General features: G+C 31.3%; 1 protein-coding gene across 1 annotated transcript in view; it reads left to right on the top strand.

Moving 5' to 3' along the window:
- Nucleotides 1–7,356, top strand: part of LOC106478594 (sarcolemmal membrane-associated protein-like) — a 66,644-nt gene that overhangs the window by 56,885 nt on the left and 2,403 nt on the right. The window lies entirely within an intron of this gene.

The following is a 7,356-nucleotide window of genomic DNA, read 5'->3' as shown; positions in this document are numbered from 1 at the left end:
TACTTTTCTCACAGGCCTCGTATATTTTCAACCTAATTCAACCCAACAGATGGCTGTACATATTCATGTATAGACATGCAGCGGTTTCTAAAGGTAAAGTATATCCTTTATAAAGGTATAACATAAAAAGTAAACAAACGAGAATATTAAAAAATTATGAATTATAAAATGTAAGTAGGGATCCTGCTACAAAAAGTAATGAAACAAGAATTAAAATCACAAATTTATAAAATTTAACCACTACCTTGGCAGTTTAATACACTTAACTGTAATAAAGTAAGGATTACATTTTATAAATTTGTGATTGTGGTTTTAATTCTTATAAATGTTATAGCTATTGGGAATATGGCTATATTGAAAATTTATAGATGTTGTGCCCATTCCATGGACATATAAAACTGAACAAATAAATTTATAAGGTAAGTAATAATAATTACACTTGTATATATGCATCTAGAGGCTTAAATAGGTTGTAAATTAGCATCCGTAAACTTTTGATTACGTATACTAATTAGCTAGATATAAGTGCTGTTTTAATCTGTATAGGCCACTTTATGACTTTGATAACTAGCCTTAGCTCAGGTAGCTATTGAACAAGCACTGTACTGTAAGTTGCATTACACTCAGCACAGATCAGATCCTGGTTAAACAATAATTTGTTTGGCAAATTGGTAGAAACCAACCAAATGATCTATTAGACAATATAAGTGAAATAAACACTGCATTTGCATTGGTTTGGGGCTGCAAAATTGCAACTTCATAGTACAAAAATGTGACATGTTTATTTACATTCAGAGTACAGTTACCATTATTCTGGCTACAAACAACATTGATGTTTTATTTAGTATGAAATAACTGCTAGAATATGTTTCATGCCAAGTGGGGACATCCTTTTCAATTTTTATATGCCCAATATGATTTTAGAGGCATACATTAATTTCATGCCCTGGTATAAAAACTTTATTGAATGTGGGTAGCTGTACACAGATTAAAAATAATAATTTTGTTTGTGCAGTAAATATTTTGTGCTTTTTCTGTAAGTGAAAAGAATAAACAATTATTTGTGAATATGTTCAGAAATTGGTTTACTTAAAAGTTGTTGACATTTTATATTGTTTACTAACAGTGGAGTTAACACATTCCATCATATTGAGTAACTATGTTGTACCTGTTACAACACTTAGTATAGAGAAATGGCCAAGGCAGAATTGGTGAAGTCACTCATTTTCTGTGTAAACTACATACAGTACGTGAACAGTAATTAGTGTAACTAATTGCAATATTAATAGTACTTTTTGAGTATACCTTTTGTGATTTATATGTTATTAGGGACCCTGTAACCAGTAAAGTTGTAGATCACAGCCAGTTTGATGAATTAGTATTATAGAAAAAATGCTTAAAAAGCTGATGAGGCAGAGACCCCTTTTGGTAATTCTAAGGTTAAGATGCTCAAGGAAGAACCATTTTTAGGAAAAGCTTTGTTTGAACATGTGTAAGACCCCTATCTAAATTACCTAGTCTTACAACAGTTGGTTTTCATGGAACTCCCCATACATGAAAAAAAAAAAAGAGTTAATATTCATTGTAGCTATGGATATGTTTATAGATGGTGAAGTGTGCTATATCACTAAGACTATCATGCTGGACTATGATCTGAGATTTCAGGGTTTGTACTCCACTACTACCAAAACAAAAAGTTGTGCTCTCTACTTTGGGGCCATGGGTACATTATAAAAGTGAATGAAAAATCCCTCTATTCAATCTGACAAAGGTAGACCAAGAGCTGGCTGTGTATGGTGTTGACTAACAGCCTTCCCTCTAGTCTATTACTTCAAAATTAGGGGCAATAGCTCTTGAGTAATTCTGTGTTACATTTGACAACAAAAAAATAAAGTATACTGACTGCACAAGACAGTCACAAATGTGGGAACCTATATTATTGAGCAAATAATCTATCTTTACGATATTACTGGTTAATGTTTAATTTTTAGTGTATCATTATAAATAGAACTATAAGACGAGCATACATACATACATACATACGGAGTGGAACAGTTACATCTGATAAGGACTAGTTAGAATCCCTGGAGGAGGATCAGTTAAAAATTTTGCCAATTTCAGACTCTGATGTTTGTATGTATGTATGTATGTATGTATACCATGAACGTGTGTGTGTGTGTGTGTGTATATATATATATAAATGCACACATTAATTTCATTTATCAAGTACAGATACGGAATTTTTTAAAGAAAGACTCGATTGCAAATATGTATGTGCATACACATGTAACATTTAACTAAACTCTTTACAACAATTTTGTATTATATCATCCTTGAAATGTGCATAACCCTTGTATTAATCCAGATAAATGAAAAATAACATGACTTGAGGTCACTATTTTTATACTGACCACACTTCATTTGGATTGATCCTACCTTTCACTTGTTCCAGGAACCTCCTTTTCACTTCAGAAGTCATAGGGGTTTCTCATAATGTTTAAAAATATACCAAGGATCCACAGAATACTAGAAGTTCCATTTGAGAGATTGAAGTAAATAAGATACATTTTTAAGACCTTGAGATATATCCACCAATTTTGTTTTGTTCTGATCATTTTTGTCTTTATATATTTTTCAGCAAACTGAAATTTGGAGAGTAGGAAAAGAGACGCACTCTTGTAAACCATATCAAACAATAGTTGACTGATTATCTAATGTATATGAACTTCAAACTATTTAACCCTATGTATATGGAAGGGTCAAAGTGCATGTCATGATTTTTTTTTTTACAGTGTTACATTCAAAATTTAGCTAAATTACTTTATTATGAATTTATGTTAATGAACTAGGCTTTAAAACGTATATTATAATTCATGTTTTAATATTATCTAAGTTCTAATTTCTGAATTTCAAAAGAGAATATTTAAATATATTCCTAGTCTGTACCTCTGAGTCACATAACACAGAGATACCCTGAATTCTCTTATACAGATTTTTTTCCCTTGCTTTTAAGGGCTTCAGAGTGTTCAACCAATTGGAAACACATACTATAGGTATTGACAAGCCATCATATAAAATTTCAATGTCTTGTTGCATTACTGAGTTATTATTATGTTTGTTCAACCCGTATTATTGACACATTCCTGCTGTATCCTGTATTTTTTCAGATATATCTCTAATTCTTTTTAAAAATGGTATTGGACATGTTTATAACCAATAGAAAAAGCATATTCTGAACTACATAAGAGACATGCCTGTTTTGTTTTAGAGTAAAAGTAAATATTTTGCCATGAGAGCCTGATATGTTAAGACTAAAGATACTTCTCTGAGCAATAGTGGAATTCTTTTAATCCCATCATTATGAGTAGCTAGGGGTCAAAGGGCATATCTTCGTGTTTGTAGACTTGCATTCAAAATGTTATTGAACTACTACTTTATGAATATATGTCAATAAACGTGATATCAAATTCTAGATTTTAATTCAAATGTTAGTATTATACATTAATTTCCTAATTTGAAAATAAATATTTAAAAAAAATTGCTAAATATCACTTTTTTTGTGTCACACTGGTACGTCATCTTCTGGGTTTCGTCAGATTACATTTTATGGTACCCACAATACTACGTCTCTAGTTCCATACAAATTATGAAATCAAATTTCCGATATTAGCAAACTAGAATATAAAATAAGAACCTCCTACTTTTTCTGTTTGAAATATTATAATATTTATCAAATCCACCATGTTGACTCTGCCCACCACTTCATCATTTGAGAAGACTTGTTTGTCTGTGCCTGCTTTTTATACCTATAAGTTTATAACCAATCGAAAGCTTTACGTTTCCTCTATGTACTTCTGTTAGTATTTCTAAATTATTGATGAGAGAAAAGCTTTTATATTGTTCGAGAGTTTGAAGTATTATGATCAATGTTATTTTCCGAACAGAAATTAGATTTTTTTAGACCCAAATACAACATAGTTAAGAAGCTTGGTAAATTACAGTAGATTTTTATGGTGTCGGTATAGTCGTATATAATTTTTTGGTATTGAAAAGTACATGTGTATAGTTGACAATTTTTTTTATTTCTTTTTATACATCGACGTGTGAATTTGGACAAGGCTTACAATGAGGGTTAGCAAGTATGACTCACAAGTGCAAAAACAAACTTCAAAACATCATGTTTTCTGAATATTTTATTATTTACTGTGCTATGTTTTAAGAAAAATAACTTAAATTTAAATATTTATTTGTAAATAGTAATATATATATACACACACACGCACACACATGTAATGTACAGTAACTGAAACCTCAATGTACCTTACAAAAATATTGGAAACTACTCATTTATTGATTACTGTGTAAACATGGTAAAATAGGAAACGGGATGTTCATAAGCACTTTCACACCTATACCCCCATTAAATCCCAACCAACCAAGTTTATTGAATCTGATACAACTTTGTACAGATCCATATCATTTTCTCTCACTTTTATAAAATACTTTAGGCAGTTCTTGTTGCAACCACTCTAAAGAAGCCGGCAAATTCTACCCCACTGTGTTCTCGGAGCTGCAATTTGAGTAGTTTCTGTAGGATACTTACACTTATTGACTTATTGGATCAGCCAAGACTTTCTACAAAGTCATAACATAAACATTTTATAATATTTTAGACAATTGTTGTTGACACCATTATACTGTCAACATGTTGGTAAATCCTATCCCATTGTGTTTTCAAATCAGGGAAGCTCTGGGGATTACACCACATGAGCTTATTTTATACTGACAGTGTCAAAGTACAGTAACGGCATTGGTGATTCATTGTTTTATATTTGCCAGGTTTCTACTTCAGCTGCTAATATTAGAATAAGCAGAGGAAATAGGTGTAAAAAGATTAAAGGAAACTCTCAGGAGATTTACTTTGGAACTTTGCTGTCCATACTGAAAAGAACAGAGTACTATTCATTTTGTTTCTTCTAGTTTCTAAGCCATCTGCTAGCAGTAAAATAATTACAGAAAATAAGTGTGAGAAGTGTAAACTCTGACCATAAGTACTTTTAAATTTTGTGATCAGTACTAACAATACTATACATTTTATTTTGCATTTGCAACCTTTATTTTCGTTATACTTTGATTACTTACCTACAACCTGGAGAATCAAGTATAATGTTACAGTAAAGAAAATAAATTAAATATAAAGCTTTACTGAAAATAATAATGGTTGATATTTAATTACGAGGTTTTTCATTTTTTTCATTATTTATTATTATAAAAGTAACTAAAATAATAAAAATAGGAACTTGTTAGGTAAGATAATCATAGAAAAATTTGTAAAAATCTTCATGGGGTATACACGCCAGCAGCTTGTGCGTTACGCTATTCGATACAGTAACGTGAGCGGCATGTGTGCTGTGTAATTTCCAACTTGTGTTTGGTTATTTTTAGTCAGACACGGTTCAGATGTAAAAAAAAAAACTTAATAAATATAAATAGATGTTTACTGTTACAAAATTTAATCTATGTAGAAAAACATTTGTGATTTGTTCAATTTGCAGTTATTCTAGAACAATAAAAAAGGTAATATAGATTTATTTCCTCATTTTTATGATGGTTATGAGATTGGTAAAATCTACCAACACCATATAGAGTTAATATTGATAAAATAACAAATTAGATATAAAGTTTTATCCAAAAAACGTTTGATGATTATTTAGAAGGATATAGAGATTATGTAAATGAAACTTGACAAATTTTAGATAAAGAAAAGCCCCCCAGTGGCACAGCGGTATGTCTGTGGACTTACAACACTGGAATCCAGGTTTCAATACCTGTGGTGGGCAGAGCACAGATAGCCCATTGTGTAGCTTTGTGCTTAATTACAAACAAACAAGATAAAGAAAAGTATTTTTAATCTTAAAATCTAAATTATTTTATACATTGGATAGTCAACATTCTGAAAGAAAAACTTTACGAGCAAATCTTTAATAAAAAATCTTAATCCTTAATTTAAAAACCTGATATTTTGTTTATGAAAGCCTTGTAATGTTTACTAATAATCTGAAAAAGTTTGTAAAGATTTGCCTGCATTATCAAAAATTATAGTACAATTACTCTAATGGATACTTTCGTGATTAAGAGGTGGGTGGATTCCACCCAGCCCCTATTCATAGGGTTAACTGATTTATAGGCTAGTTAGAAAGCCAGATGAATTACAGTAGTTTTGGGACATTCTATTCTAGTGTATGATATGTTTCATGTGTTCTGAAATGCTTATTTGGATTATTTTTAGTCAACTACCTTAATGAGAAAAAATTTCAGGTTTCTAGGTTATTTCCTCTTGGAGCTACGGTGGTCACCCACACACAGACACACATGTGCATGCGTGCATATATGCATGTGAATGTCTGACTGAAATTTCTAATTGTATTATAAGGAACTAGTTCTTTTCTATGTGGCATTTCACTAGCTTACCTCATAAAAATATGTGCATGTACTCACGCATGTGGATAAGTAATAATAGCCAGGTGCACACCCTCAGGGTCCATTTTGTATAGATGCAAAACTTCAGGTTTCTAGGTTCTTTTCTTTTGGAGCTATGGCGGTCACACATACACAGGCATGTGAGCATGTCTTGTATGTGATTTCTATCTGTAATATATGGAACCACTTCTTTTCTATGTGGTTTTTTCGCTAGCTTCCCTCAATAAAAAATGAGCACGCACGTGCACACACACACACACACACACACACACACGCGCGCACACACACATGGATAAATAATACCCAGGTGCACACACTCAGGGTCCACTTAGTATTGGTGCAAAATTTCAAGTTTCTAGGTTAATTCCTCTTGGGGTTATGGTGGTCACACACACACATAGACCCACACATGCCCTTTTATTATTATAGATTTTTCAACTTTTTCTGCAGTTAGTAAAATGTGCTTTAGAATTATATAAAAAATATTAAAACTCTTTCGACTTGTAATACTTATCCTCAAGTTCGACTTAGAATTGTGTTTAAATCAATATTTCATGTGAATAATTAAATTAAAAGACAGTGTTTTTAAAATGTGGAACTTATATCCTCTATAAATTTTCATGTCCAAGATGTAATCGTGGCTTTTTGAGCTCTACAATTCATTGTTTGAGTTTCAGGATTAAAGAGTATGCATGTGTAAAATACTGCATATAATTATTTAGCTGTTCATTCACATGGTTATCAAATTGTGATTCTATTGTTCAAGATCTCTGTATTCTTGGAATATATATATATATATATATATATATATACACACACACACACACACACACACACACACACACACACACACACACACACACACACACACACACA

The sequence above is a fragment of the Limulus polyphemus genome, unplaced genomic scaffold, assembly GCF_000517525.1.
Source record: "Limulus polyphemus unplaced genomic scaffold, Limulus_polyphemus-2.1.2 Scaffold230, whole genome shotgun sequence".
Taxonomy (NCBI): Eukaryota; Metazoa; Arthropoda; class Merostomata; order Xiphosura; family Limulidae; genus Limulus; species Limulus polyphemus.
Note: the sequence above shows the minus strand (reverse complement) of the source record. Positions and strands in the feature narration are given on the sequence as shown.